Source organism: Nyctereutes procyonoides, unplaced genomic scaffold (genome assembly GCF_905146905.1).
Source record: "Nyctereutes procyonoides isolate TBG_1078 unplaced genomic scaffold, NYPRO_anot_genome, whole genome shotgun sequence".
NCBI lineage: Eukaryota > Metazoa > Chordata > Mammalia > Carnivora > Canidae > Nyctereutes > Nyctereutes procyonoides.
The window spans coordinates 26,584,838-26,600,039 of NW_026575043.1; positions in this window are offsets into that span (position 1 = coordinate 26,584,838).

The window sequence follows — 15,202 nt, forward strand, 5'->3', positions numbered from 1 at the left end:
GGCTTGCCCTGCACAGGGGGCCCAGACCTGCAGGTGGGACCCGCTTGCCTCTGCCGCAGCTTCCACTGCACCGTCTCCGAGGACCCCCCCCCCCGACCCCAGGACCCCGGTGGGCCACTGTCGGGCACAGAATAGACACAGAAGAAGCAAACGGGGAGCGGGTGGGAGGTGGCACGCAGGGACTCCAATGATCTTCACAACCTTCCTGCACATACAAAACATCCTCAAATACAAAGTTCATGGAAATAGAAAAATACCATAGGAGGGAGAGAGGGAAAGAGGAAGCAGAGAGGGGACGACTGACAAAACCAGGCTTCCTGGGTGTTAATTATGACGCAGCAACTTTCACAAACCTTTCTTCCTTACTCGATATTTATCATTTTAGTCCCAGGGAGGAGGGTGCTGATTAAACTGACTTTTCAAGTAAAGAACTGAAGCCAAAAACGTGTCAGCGCCGTTGGCAAAGTTGGTTAGTTAATCGGTAGCAGAGCCAGGAGTTAAACTTCAGTATTTTTGCTCCCGGGCCCTGGTCTTTCTATCCCTCCCCCCGCCCCCCAACACACATAGTGACCCTCAGGTTCAATGAGATAGTAACAGGTGCTTTGAGGGGAGACACGTGTTTCGTGGTGAAATGATCTTAGAATACTCTAGATCTAAAAAATTTAAACAGGGGATCCCTGGGTGGTGCAGCGGTTTGGCCCAGGGCGCGATCCTGGAGACCCGGGATTGAGTCCCACGTCGGGCTCCTGGTGCATGGAGCCTGCTTCTCCCTCTGCCTGTGTCTCTGTCTCTCTGTCTCTCAGGAATAAATAAATAAAATCTTTAAAAAAAAAATTTAAACAGGCCTCGTATCCAAGACCTCTCAGAACCTTACTATGCTAGTGTGTACTGTCTAAGGGGGAGGGGGTGATATAAACTGTTGCCCACACTTGTTTGTCTTTTTTATGGGGTCCCATCGAGAACACCTGCTGAATGAACACCTCATGAACCCTGATGTTCTAGGAAAAAAAGAGTTTGGAAATGTCTAAAAGCTATTCTTATTTTAACAACACATTCCTAAGGGCCTCCAAGCCCTCAAGGGCAAAAAAAAAAAAAAGCAATTTTAATAATAGAACTTCAGGCAGTCTACCAGACGTGGGAGATATTTTGGACAATCGTCATGGTTTTGCTCAAACCACGCCATATATGTCGAGGCGTTTCTCTTCTAAAGTCGGCCCTGCTGCTCAGCATCTCATTTGGAACAATGTTTAAACACACATCTGACTATAGAAAAGGTTGGGGGGGGGGAGAAACTTCAAAATACCTTTTCACCACCAAAACTACTTGTATTCTTTCTCCCCGTGGACAGTTTTAAAAACTGTTGTCAACCAAAGTGCTCTTACTAAATAGCAAAAGTAGGCTTTAATAATTCCCACCTAGAGCGAGCATCCCTGATTCTTTTTTGTTTTTTAAGATTTTATTTATTTATTCATGATAGACCTAGAGAGAGATTGAGAGACAGAGAGAGAGAGAGAGAGAGAGAGAGGCGGAGACACAGGCAGAGGGAGAAGTAGGCTCCATGTAGGGAACCCGATGTGGGACTCGATCCCGGGACTCCAGGGTCACGCCCTGGGCCGAAGGCAGGTGCTCAACCGCTGGGCCCCCCAGGAATCCCCCCTGATTCTTTATCCTACGCGTTTTCTCCCACTTCCCAGTAACAGCACTTCCAAGTTGCCCTTAGAAAACTTGCCGCTCCCCGTTGTTTTGGACTCTTTGATGTGGTGACTGTATTAGTCAGAGTTCTCAAGAAAAACAGAACCAACCGGAGATAGCGGTCTCTCTGGCGAGAGAGAGCTGTAGTTTGAGGAACTGGTTTCTGTACCTATAAAGCCTGGCAAATCCAAACTCTGCAAGCTACGCTGGCGGGTTGGGCCCAGGGGAGAGAGGCAGAGGTCCCCCTCTCTCGGGGCAAGATCTTCAACGGATTGGGTGAGGCCCACCCATGTGGTGGAGAGCACGGCTTGACTCACAGTCTGTGGATTTTAGTCTCACTCGCACCTAAAGTACCTTCGCAGAAATATCTAGAAAGACACCAAGTGGCAGGGTACTGTAGCCTCTGCAGGTTGGTGCATAAAATCCACCCTCGCGGGACGTGCATCCGTGAAGGTCCGGGAGGGAGCGGGCGGGAACAACGACTGATTGGGGCAGGAGCCCCTCGCATTCTGCTGGCGTGAACCTTGGGAACTTTGTGGGGAACGGTGGGACGCAAACACCTTTTCCTCTCCCCTGAATGTGATGTGGGAAAGAGTATGCGGGGTGCGGACCCATGGGGGTGCTGTGCGAGCTTGTGGACCCGCCATCGTCCAAGGCACGGCCACCGCGGGCCGAGCAGGAACCCGCCGCCAGGTAGAGCCTGCGAGTGTCACCTGAGTCCTGGCTAACCGGGCCCGGGTATGGGGCCGTGGAGCGTCCAGATGCCCAGGGTCACCTGAGTCCTGGCTGACCGGGCCCGGGGATGGGGCCGTGGAGTGTCCGGATGCCCACTGGGTGCACTCCCACTGGCCGCCTTTTGCCAGCGCTTAGGGTCAGCAGAAGTCGCCTGGTGCCAAGGTCACCTGTGGCAGGGTGACTCACGCCCGCAGGTGCCAGGAGGATGAGGCCTGCGGGGTGGCCGGAGGGCTGGGCCCTGGGGACCCAAAGGGCCGCCGAGCTCCACCCACCAGCGGGGGACAGATGGGACGTGCCATTTGTGCCCCATAGGGACAATGATGAGTGTGCACCTGTGAACTGCCACCCGGCCAGTTCCTCTCCCGGGAGCACATGACGTCTCCCAGGGTCAAAGAACGGCAGGTGCGCGGCCCCTGGAGGCCCCACGGGCCCTGGCCCCACTGCTGCACTGCCCGTCCTCTGCGAGGTGCCAGGGGGTGTGTGGGGGGGGAGAGTGGGGTCAGCGAGGAGGCCAGGCCAGGACTGAGTCCTCCGTGTGTGGCCTGACACTGGACCTCTCTTGGCCCCCGTGTCACACGATTTTCCGGGGAATCGGTCTTGTGTTTCCTGACTTCATTTCACGTTCACAATTTGCAGACGGTCCACGCCAGACCCTGTGAGGCACCGATGCCTTTTATGGGCAATGCTGTAGGTGGGCCCTGCATCAGTAAACCAGCATCAGTGCCTTTCGCCTCCAGAACTTTCTCAGGGACAAGAGAAAGCAGCACTGCCTGCGGCCTAGCAGCGTGGCTTCCCCACAGCGAAGATGATACTCTCAGCTTTTTTTCCAGGAAAGAACTAGAAAGGGATCAAGGGATCAGACTCTGTTCCCGTGATGCTCTGTGTTGAGCCCCGTTTGATGGCTCCTCTGCTTTTGGACAAATCGCAATAAGCTTGTGGGATCGTAAAGAGTGGGAGGGCCCGACGGCGTGTGGACCAAGGGGACAATGGAGCCCAGAGAGCTGCGTGCGCGGTGGAGGGAGGCCTGGCGCGGAGGATGTGGCCGCATCTGCCTTTGGAAGCAATTCCCGTGCGTTACAGCCACGCAGAAACCTGTGCAGACCCCGAAGTGGGTTGGTGGAAACCGAGGGGGACGCTGAGCCTTGAGGCTTCTGTGGGGAGCTCAGCTGGCTGCCGTCCAGATGCCAAGGCGAGGCTCTTCCTGGCTGTGAGTGTGGGCAGTTCTGGGCCCCTGCGACAGCCCCAGGACGTCGGGGGGAGAACCCGGGCTGCAGCGGCCCCCTGGGTCAGCCCGGCCTGCCGGGGAGCCGCCTCCTCCGGGCCCCCCGCCGGGCTCAGTCCACGCGGGGACACTGTCCGGTGGTTAGAAGTTCTCCGCTCCACGACACGCTCTTGTAGTTTGCGTGTACGCTCAGAAGCTTCACCCGGAGAGCACTGCTCAGGGTCGGGGCGAAGGAGCCCCTGGAGAGGCCGGAAAGGCGGGTGGTAGGAACCAGCTTGGACTCAGGCTGGAGGAGTCGTCGGGCCACCGAAACCTCCCCCCAGCCCTTCGCAAACCTGCGTCCTGAGATTGTTTCGTCATCCGGGCCACGAGGAGAGCCGGTCAGCCTGACGCCCCGACATCGGGCCTGGGGCCTCTGCGGGGCGTGTATCCCGGCTTTGAGCTCCCCTTGGAATCCTCAGGTCATCGCAGGGGGGTGAGGGGGAGGTTATCGACATTCTTTCAAGTGCTTCTTTAGGTTTACTTGTCCTTACGCCAGGAAAATGGGAGGTGGGGAGCAGCTGTTTGGGGAGACGGGAATCCTGATCCTGAACAAAACGTCCTGTATCACTCACAGTGCGTCTGAGACCCGCGGTGCCGGGGACCACACGCACCTGTTCACTCAGGTCTGCAAAGAGCCATGCTTCGCGTGGCCCTCCCGGGAGCCGGGTCCCTCGCGTGGACCCCGCACTCGGTCTCGGGCACCTCCAACTAGGCCCTGTGACCCTTGCCGTCCACACGGGCAACTCTCAGCAGCAGCTTGCCCGGCTCACGTGGTTTCTTACCCTGCTGAATCCGCTTCTTCTCCAAAAAGTCCCATCAAGGGCCTCATGCCTGAGACGGAAGCCCCGCGAGGCCAGTGTGTCACCTCGTGCTGCTGCCCCGTCGAGCACAGGCTTTCCTGTTGCTTAAGGCCCCGCGTCTGTCCTTGTTTTGCTTACATTCCCGGCGCTCTTTGCCAAGAAAATGATTCCGGGAGGTAAGGGAGCCCTGCTGTGCCGACAGCTCACGAGCGATGCATTTTGCTGCTTGAGCCTGTCTTCCCCTCTAACGATCACACTGTCGCCCAAGTGAGCTGCGCTGTGCTGTGGCCTCCGGGGCACCCGCCGGGCCGCAACACCTCCTCTCCTCGGCTCGGGGCCTGGGCCTCGATCAGACGGGAGGCAGCCGGTCACACGCAGCCAGGCAGGCCGTGCTGCTATTCGAGCCCCCCATTAGGGCATGGGAGGGGGGTGCCTAGGAAACCAGCCAACCAGATGGATGTAATGAACCACCGGGCGCATTTTGTACCCCTTTCCATTTACCCTCATGTTACGCCGCCCAGGCCAAGTCCTACCTGAGCAGGTGCGAGCGTGCCCTGACCACACGCCCTCCCAGCAGCAAAGGGCCGAGCCTCATTTGCTCTCAAGCCGCAGAGCTGCCACTGCGGCCACGGCCAGAAACCCGGCTGGAGCTGCCCCCGCGCCGACTGACGTGCCCTGAGTGTGCACGGACCCCCTTGGTGAGCCCCAGCCGTCTGTGTCACAGGGACACGCGCTTTAGAGCCCCACGCACACGCGCAGCCCAGCACGGGACACTAGGCTCCGCACCTCACTCACCCGAAGTCCGTGGTCTTGGATGCTAAAGGGTGCTCACGGCCTGCAGCTTCTGCTCACCTGGTGCTGGTGTCTAACGGCTGCGAGCACGGACGACGCCTTGGGTTCTGTATGAACCTGTGTGGCGCTCGGGCGGGTCCCCGCGGCTGGGAGAGGGGACGGGGGCCGAGGTCGCACGTGGGCACGCCGCAGAGTGGGGGCTGCACCCGGACACTGGGCCACTGCTCGCCCTGGGCCACAGGCCACCCCTTCCTGAGCCTGCGCGCTCGCCAGCAGCCACTTCCTCGGGCTGCTCCGCGGGCGTGACTCTCTTGCTTCTCATATCCACGCCCGGAGGGAAGGTTGACTTTTCTTCTCCACAGGAACAGGTAATGGGATCAGGTTCCCGAGGGAAGGGACTCAGGTCTGCGTGTCTCTGAAGCTGCGTTATTGGCTAGCCCCAGGGCATCGCCTCCCTTCTTCGTGATTGAGACGGTTGGCCTCCTTTTTTGAAAAAAAAAATGTATTTATTTATTTGAGACAGAGAGCGAGCGAGAGAGCGAGCAGAGGGAGAAGCAGACGCCCCGCTGAGCAGGGAGCTGGATGTGGGCTCGACCGCAGGACCCCAGGGTCATGACCTGACCTTAGCTGAGCCCCCAGGCCCCCCAGAAAGCTGGCCTCTTGGTTTTGATCTTTGTTTCCGACAGAGGCCCAGCCTGCAAGCTGTGCACACCGAGCACAACCGGAGCGTCCGGACCCCTTGCCTGCCCCGCACCCATCCCCATCTCGCCGTCCCCGCCCGGCCCCTCTTCCTCTGCCATCGCCGCCACCCCTCCACCCCCCCCCCCCCCCCCCCGAGCCCCGGTACCTCTCTGTGGAGCTGTCTGCAAAGCACACACTGGGTCACCCTGCGCCCGGCCCCTCTCTCCCTGTGGTGCTGCCCCACTCTCCGGGGTCCCGCCTCCTGATGTGGCTTTCTGGTTCCCTCACCTCAAAATAGGATTCACTGTTTTCCTTGTCCGGCCGATGCAGCAGGACATGCTCCTCGCACCGTCTCCTGGGGCCTGCACGTTACCCGCGCATGTGATGTCCTCGTTGTATTACAGATTAGGACCCGGGCTGACGTGCCCAAGGCCCTCCGGCAGCAGGCGGTGGCGCTGGGCTGGGGCACAGGCCCGTGTCCCCTCACTGGCCCCTCCGCCAGCCAGTCCCGCGCCCTGTTGGGCCGTGTGCGCTCTTGCCCTTGGCTCGCGCTGACCTCCTCCCAGAGGCCTCCCCCAACCCGGCCCCACCCTGTGGCCCCAACGGCCCCTCGGGATGGACCCGCTCTCTCCACCTGGAAAATCCAGCTCCCACTTTTCACATAAAGCAGCATTAAGCCCTCGGAGCGGAGCCTTCCCGGCTCGCTCCCCCCGGTGGCCTTTCCAAACTCAGCACGCTCCGGCACTGGTTTTTCTATTTGGAGTCTCCCTGAAATTAGCTTTCTTTTTAAAAATTTCAACTTCAGGGCAGCCCAGGTGGCCCAGTGGTTGAGCGTCTGCCTTTGGCCCAGGGCGTGACCCCGGGGTCCCGGGATGGAGTCCCACATCGGGCTCCCTGCATGGAGCCTGCTTCTCCCTCTGCCTGTGTCTCTGCCTCTCTCCCTGTCTCTCATGAATAAGTGCAAAAAATATTTTAAAAATAGATAGATAGATAGATAGATAGATAGATAGATAAATAATAAATAAATAAATAAATAAATAAATAAATAAATAAATAAATAAAACTCCCACTTCAGACAAAGCCACATGGATGTGGAGCTGAACCAAGCCGTGGCCCCGATGACACGGGACTTTGGACGCTAATCGGGGAGCGAGTTGGTTGGGATGAGGCGGTATTTCCCTGACCTGCACTGACGTCTCTCATCTTCCGCGTGGCCCCTCGGCTCCTCGTGCGTGTGCACACGAGCCCTTCACTGTCCGTCGTCGACCAAACGGGAGGAGAAACAGGAAGCCGTGAACCCAATAGACGAGACAGTAAAATTTCTGGTGGAAAGAGGGTCCTGTGGGTGTCGGGCCCCCGCCGCCTCCTGAGTCACAGGCTGTGCCAGCGGCGCTGCTGCGTGTGTGAGGGTGGGAGCCCCTGTCCCGCAACCCCGGGGCTGCTGCAGCCTTGCACGCCTGCAGGCAGGTGACCAGGACACGGGGCTGGACGGGGCCTTCACAGCCTCGGTAGGGACGCACCGGACACGGGACGCGCAGGCAGGACCCGGCGGCCACAAACCGCAAGGCCGGACCCCGGTAACCTCCCGCCACGTGGGCTTCGCATCGCTCCTGAGTTTGGACACAAAGGTCCAAACGGTGACATCCGTGCTGTCCTTCCCCGTGTCTCAGGGACGGCAGGCATGCCCGCAGGACCCACAGTGTCGTCATCAATGGCAGGGAGACAGAGATGGAGAGACGGAGAGAGACAGAGACATAGAGACAGAGACAGAGATGGAGAGACGGAGACAGAGACAGAGAGAGGCACAAAAAGACACAGAGATGGAGAGATGGAGAGAGAGAGACAGAGAGAGAGAGAGAGAGAGACAAAGAAAGAGACACGGAGAGACAGAGGTAGAGACAGAGAGAGAGAGAGAAACAGAGATACAAAGAGACAGAGAGAGACAGAGACCAGGAGAGACAGAGATAGATGCAAGGAGAGACAGTGACCAGGAGACACAGAGACAGAGAAATGGAGACAGAGAGACAGAGATACAGAGAGAGACAGAGACATGGGGAGACAGAGAGAGACAGAAACCAGGAGAGACAGAGACAGACACAAGGAGAGACAGAGACCAGGAGACACAGAGACAGAGAAATGGAGACAGAGAGACAGAGTTACAGAGAGAGACAGAGATATGGAGAGACAGGCAGAGACAGAGAGATATAGAGACAGAAGCAGGGAGACAGAGAGAGACAGAGACATGGGGAGGCAGAGACAGAGACAGAGACAGAGACAGACCGTGATAGAGAGACATTAGTCTCAGCGTGGGAGCATCATGCTCCCTTCCCTATATTTTTCCGGAGCCACCGCCACCTACACTAAGCAGAGCCTGAATCCGTCCCAAGATGAGTAGCCTGCACTTGAAGGTTCTTGAGGATTATTTAGGCGGCCTGTCGTCTCCTCTGAGTGCTGGCACGTTCAGCCGACGTCTCTCTCTGGAGCCAGCGGCATCTGGTGGGGGATGAATCACGAGGCCTGGCATCCACAGGAGACGGGCTGCCAAGCCTCTGGGCTGCAGGGCCTGGAGCCCCCCCCCCCTGCCCCGCCCCGGCCCTCACTACAACCAGCCTCGGAGCCTGCCAGAGGATCTCTGGCTTGAGTGGCGCTGGGGCCCCACCTGCGGCAGCGGACCGGGCTCATGCCCCCGGGACTGCGTGGGATCCTCGGTGCCTCTCCCCCATGCCCGGGTTTTGAGGGACGTCGGTTCTTCTTTTTTCTCTCTGCCTCCAGTCATGCTGCTTCTTCCTTCAGCAAACAGAGGAGACAGGGGACAAGTGGCCTCGCGAGCCTGTGGATGAGGACAAGGGGAGCCCTGTGTCCGCGCGTGTGCTCCAGGACGTTGTCAGGGGCTGCACCCGCAAAGGACGGCGACCCCGCCTGTAGAGCCATGTCTCCCCGCTCCGCCAGCACTCCGGTGCCGCCTTATGGGGGCTGTAGGGGCCTGGGCGTGGGCTGCGGGGTGGCCAATGACACCCGAGCTGGGGGGAGATGCTCTCCGGGTCACCCCGAAGACCAGCCGCACTTCAGTTGTCCCTCGGCCTGTGACTCTGGTGGTTTGTGCTGTATGGACATGGCCTCACCCCAACTCGCCCCCAACGGCTTAGGCCACCTGCATGTTCCTCAGCCAGGAAGCCCGGGAAGCTGGGCGATCCCCTGAAGGCCGATTCGCTTCCCGGCTTTAGGGTCATAAATATGCACCGACTTTCGGGCAAGTCACTGTCCCTGCAGCGGCAGGACAGCAGAGAGACTTAAGGCACAGAGACGCGGGAGAAGTGGTCCCGTCCCCCAGAAGAGCAGAGGCGGCCGGGGGCTGTAGGTGCCGGGGCGGGGGCCGCGGGGTCGGCTCCGGCTGCAGACACAGGAGATCCGTGGACGCAGAGCGGCTCCCTAGTGCTTCTGGCTTCCTGTCCGTGATGGTGCTAACAGCAGATCAGCGTAGATGCTCGGATGGGGGTGTCAGTCATCCGTGGGAACCCGCCCACCATATCCGACACGGTTCCTGGTGAGCATCGGCTCCTACGCATGTTCTTGTCACCACAAGCGACGTGAAGTTGCCAAGAGAGCCAAGAGCGCGAGGGCGGCCTCCCGCTCCGGATGCCCGGCCACCTTCACGGAGGAGGCGTGCCGTCTGTGCGGCAGGAAGGGGCCCCACTGACCAACGGCCCCCAGGGCGATGCTGGCGCCCCCCCCCCCCCCGACTGCGCGGGTCCCTGGTTTTCTACTGCACCAGACCGAGCGTGGCCAGCCCCAGGCCTCCGCAGGAGTCTGCTCGGTGTCACCTCTTCCCTCCGGGCTGGGGTCCCCATAGAGTACATCCGGAGGAATCTGGGCAAAATTCCCTAAAGCACAGGAAAGCATCTCAAATAAGGTAATCGTGTTCCACAAGCTTCAGTAGGGGTTAAAGCCTTTGAGAGGGGCCGATGTTTAACAAAAGAAGTAATTGGGATGCTGGGGGCGGTGGGGGCTCATCGGTTGAGCGTCAGCTTTTGGCCCAGGGCATGACCCCCTGGGCCACAGGCAGGTGTCAAACCACTGAACCACCCAGGGATCCTCATTTTTTTTTTTTAGACTGATGACTAAAAATGTCATTTTATGTTGAATTTCAGTTGGTAATTTAATGGGATACAAACACAATCCGTAATAGTAGTCAGACGCCTTGTGCGCTGATTCCACGTAGACACTGCACTAAACAATTCGCGTTATCTCATTTAATCGCAAAACAACCTTGTTGTTCTCCCCACTTTAAAGATGCAATTCTGGGGGCAGCCCCGGTGGCCCAGTGGTTTAGTGCCGACTTCGGCCCAGGGCGTGATCCTGGAATCCTGGGATCGGGTCCCACATCGGGCTCCCTGCATGGAGCCTGCTTCTCCCTCTGCCTGTGTCTGTGCCTCTCTCTGTGTGTCTCTCATGAATAAATAAATAAAATCTTAATAAATAAATAAATAAATAAATAAATAAATAAATAAATAAATAAAGACAGACGCAATTCTGAGAGGTGAAGTAAATAGTCCGGGGTCACGAGGCCAGCAGGTTGCTGACCCGGGGTCTGGAATGAGCCCAGCTGACTCCCGAGGCTGAGCCCTGAACCACACACAGCCCTCTGCTTTCTCTCCTGGAAAGTTACCTGGCTCCCGGCCATCACTAGGAATATTATTTCAAAGGGGGGCAACATTCCACATAGTTTTCACCCCACCGCGTTAGAGCCCTGGTTAGCTTCCCAAAAATTCTTCCTAATTAGAAGGAGAGAGATTCGTTTTACCAAATAGAGTCTTAAGTGGGCTACAAATGCCAAGGTCAGTGGTCAGGTGAGATTCATGAACCCCTGTTTGTTACGTAATGACCACTAACTGATCCTGCTGGCCCAGAGGAATCCGTTTTTTTTTTTTTTTATTTTTATTTATTTATGACAGTCACACAGATAGAGAGAGAGAGGCAGAGGCACAGGCAGAGGGAGAAGCAGGCTCCATGCACCGGGAGCCCGACGTGGGACTCGATCCCGGGTCTCCAGGATCGCGCCCCGGGCCAAAGGCAGGCGCCAAACCGCTGCGCCACCCACGGATGAGGAATCCGTTTTTGCAAAAGGCCACCACCGTGTAAAGCCATATGCTATGGCGGTTGCTTTTTCCGTATTTTCGAGTAAGTTGGGCAGGGCATTCGTTTTCATCTGGCATACATTTATTTATTTATTTATTTATTTATTTATTTATTTATTTATAGAGACACGGGGTGGGGGGCAGAGACCCAGGCAGAGGGAGAAGCAGGCTCCATGCAGGGAGTCCGATGCGGGACTCGATCCCGGGTCCCCAGGATCACACCCTGGTCTGCAGGCAGCGCTAAACCGCTGCGCCACCGGGGCTGCCCTTTCATCTGGCTTTTAATCCATAAAGCCTAAGGCAAGGATCGAGTTCAAAGTGCAGATTCTTTGGACATCTGTTTTGGGGAAAGATGCCAAGAACATTTTTCTCTCTGCTGAGTGTTCCTCCACAAGGGTCTTGAGAGGCCGTTTCCTTATCGAAGATCGAAGCCCAGGGAAGTCTCACTGCAGACTGGCTTATTCACAGTTCACCACAGCGCCCGGGCGGGCCCACTGTTAACATCTAACAGATATTATAGCTCAAAGGTCGCTGTTTATGTGAATGTGCACGTATGCACGTGTGTTCTTGCTCACGTGTGGCCTGACGGAAACTAATCCGCCAGGTGACTTGGGTCAGTGGGAAAAATGAGCACAGACTTTATTCAAATGGCTGCAAATTAATGGAGGCCTCTTGAGGTTCATGCAGGTCAAGAGTTTTCTTTCTTTTTTCTTTTATTAAGATTTTATTTATTTATTCATGAGATGCTGAGAGAGAGGCAGAGACACAGGCAGAGGGAGACGCAGGCTCCCTGCAGGGAGCCCTACGCGGGACTTAATCCCGGGACCCCGGGGTCACGCCCTGGACCCAAGGCAGATGCTCAACCGCGGAGCCACCCAGGTGCCCCCAGAGCTTCCTACCTGAAGAGAGAACATCCCACGTTGATGAGGCTTTGGGGGCACAGAGGTTGGTGGACAAGCCTAGCAAGGACCCACAGGGCACATGAGTACCCGCCAAATTGATGCACCAGGACGACACAATCCATTTTTCTTTAGGAAGGGGAGAAGAAGACATAATTTCTAATAAGAAAGAAAGTCCGTGCCACCCCCATCTCCGGGGCTGCCCTGTGAGCCCCCACTAGGACATCCCGCTTCCTGTTTCTCTTACCCCTGCTCAGAGGGCAATGACCTCGAGGACGCCGAGAGCGGGGCTCCAGTAGATCCAGGCAGGAATCTCCAGGGTCAATCCTTCTCAAGTCCAAAGCAGTGCCGGAAATTATCCCGATGAGGAATTTTTGACTTCGGTGGGTCACACAGGGCCGAGGGGGTGGGGTTGGGGGTGGGGAGGACAGAGGGGAGGGTCCTGGCAAGATGCAAATAGAAAAATGACACATAGACGTTGAATTTCATTTTTGGAAAAAACAAAGGACTTAGAAATTTAGCTTTTAAGGTAAACCGACCACAAACCCCGTACGGGTTCGTTCTCTTTGGTACTCTGTGTGGCACCTTGCGACAGCTCCGCGCACACACGGAGTGTGTATCAGCCATTTACACCTCGAATACTCCAAAGCTGCCCTTAGGGTTCTCGGTTAAAATGGATATTGGGGGGCAGCCCCGGTGGGTCAGGGGTTTAGCGCCGCCTTCGGCCCAGGGCGTGATCCTGGAGACCCGGGATCAAGTCCCGCGTCGATTTGTCACATACTTTGTAACAGGATGAGGGGTGAATGCATGTAGACACCGGGAAGATTTCGACACTTCCCACGCGGGGTACAGCATCCACCCTACGTGGACGGAGGTGGTTTAGGGACGTATACTGTGAACCCCGAGGCCCCTTCTCAAACAGAATGCAAACAAGACAGCGCTGGGACAAAGACGGAGACGGTAAGACGACGTTTAGAAAACATCCAGATCCCACAGGACAGGTCGGGGAGGAGAAAGCAAACCAAGGTGACAGACGGAGACGAGCCATAGGACGGCAGGGTGGAATCCAACCGCACCAAATATGACATTAGAGGTTAATGAATTTGAAAAGTGGGGATTGATCGTCTTCCTAATCGCTCTGTCCCCCAGACTCCAGCACTCTGACGTCAGTCACTATTGGGATAATGGTAGCGGGTCTCTTACTTTTCTGCTGCAGAACCAGCTGCGTGGAGGCTCCTCTCCTCCTCCGACGACCCTGCGGCATCATCGCCCGCGGAGTGGGCAACTATCAGGAGGTTCCGGGCAGCAGCCCTCTGGTGCCCCAGAAACTAGAAATCTGTCTTAAACCAAGTGCTGGAAAAGCCGCAGGTACGCCCGTCAGCTCCCCGGGACCAAGCACCCCGACCGGTCACCCCGCGCGGTTTTATGGGGTGGGAGGCAGTGCGGGGGAGGGAAGAGGCCGCGGAGTTGCCGAAGCCACGAAGCCACAACGGGCTGCGGCCCCCTGCACTGTGGGCTTGACTCCCTGGGCCGGAAGGCCCACGGCCGGGTTGCTCCTCAGCGGTGTCTGTCTTCGTTCTCAGCTGTTCGGATTTCATCAGGTGAACGAGATGGGGAACAAATATGCCGCCTCTTACCCTACACGCTTGGGAGCCCCGCAGCTGAGGCCTGAGCTGGAGGGAGAGGGAAGGGGGGACCGCTGTCCTCTCCAGCTCTGACAGTAGGGTTTTCTGCAGCTCCCTATCTTACTCCCTAAGTTAGAGGTGAGGGGTGCACGCGTGGCCTGAGCCTGCGAACAACGCTCAGGTCTGAAGACTCCTCTAGGTTCATCTTTCTTTCTAGGGGTTGATGCAGCGACAGCCCAGGCCAGTCACCAGAAGAGGCATCGGGGCAGAGACCCCAGTGCAGCCCTGGATGCTGGGCTGCCGCGGAGAACGGGGCCGGAGCCCGCGGGGGAGAGGGGGGCACCCTTCCACAGGCCGGGGAAGGTCAGGTGCTCTGAAGGTGTGGCTGGGGCGTCAGGCGTTCTGGGGGAGCCCTCCTCGGGAGACTCGCTGTGCCAGGGGTCCGGGAAACCCGGGTGGGATGCCCCCTGCGCCCCCTCAAATGGTCCGGACGGAAGCCAGCACATGGAAATATTCATTTCTTCCATTGCAGTTTTTTGGACTTTTTTTGTTTTGTTTTGGGTGATTTTTTTTTTTTTTTTTTTTTTTTTTTTTGGGAATGGACTATTGACATTTAAGTCTGCGGACTTTTCTGGAAGATGAGAAAAATGAGGGCCAGCAGGGCCTGGGAATGATCTATTTTAATCTTGTGGAAATAACGCTGTGCTGCGATTTCCTCCAGTCTTACCGCCGAGGGTGGTACTTTGTGGTCAACCACCAGGATCCCACTCCCTGAGTCGCCTCAGGTATGGGGCAAAAAATAAAAATAAATAAAAAATAAAAAAAACAAAGTCCGAGTGCAATACGGAGGAGAGCTTTCTTGCCGCACGGGGTGGGGGGGCTCTGCTGGTCCAGGAGGACCCTCCACCCAGATGCGGCTCCATCCCTCTGTGGTCTGGAGACTAAGACCCTAAGGCGACCCCTGACCCCACATCCCACCCCCGTCCCCGGTTCCGAGGGACGAGCTCTCCCTTTTTGGGGTCTGAGAGGCTCCCTGGTGGTGGCCACTTTGCAGGAAGGAGGCGTAAAGGGCCTGGGGGGTATGGGAGCTGCGGGCCTCCCCGTGGTGGTCCGGAGCCAGACTATGACGGAAATTCCTGGATAGCCGCTGCCAGGCGTTTAGCGGAGCCTCATTCCAGGGGATGAAGCGGGAAAGGCCTCTCTGCGCCTCAGGAACTGCCTTTCCTTATAAAGCAAGGCTCTCTCCACTGGTATTTCCACTGCTTGCGGAGGAGGGGCTGCCTGCGACTGTCTGTCTGAAGAAGGCTGGGTTTTCTGTTCGTCTCTCCCAAAAAAGCACTCGGTGGACACACGTGTGTGTGCGGCGCAGACGTTGCCCGCATTCCTCCAGGCCCGCGGCCCCCGCGCCAGCCGTGGGGGTTTCGGGGTGATGTTCTCGTGGTCGTCGTGGATTCAGGAGAACAAACAGGCTTTCGATTGTTGTGAGCCTGGAGCCTAAGGCGACCCAAGACTCTGGGCGGACGAGTGGGGGGATGCACAGACAGCGGAATGTGGGCCCCGTGGTCATTTGCATTCGGGG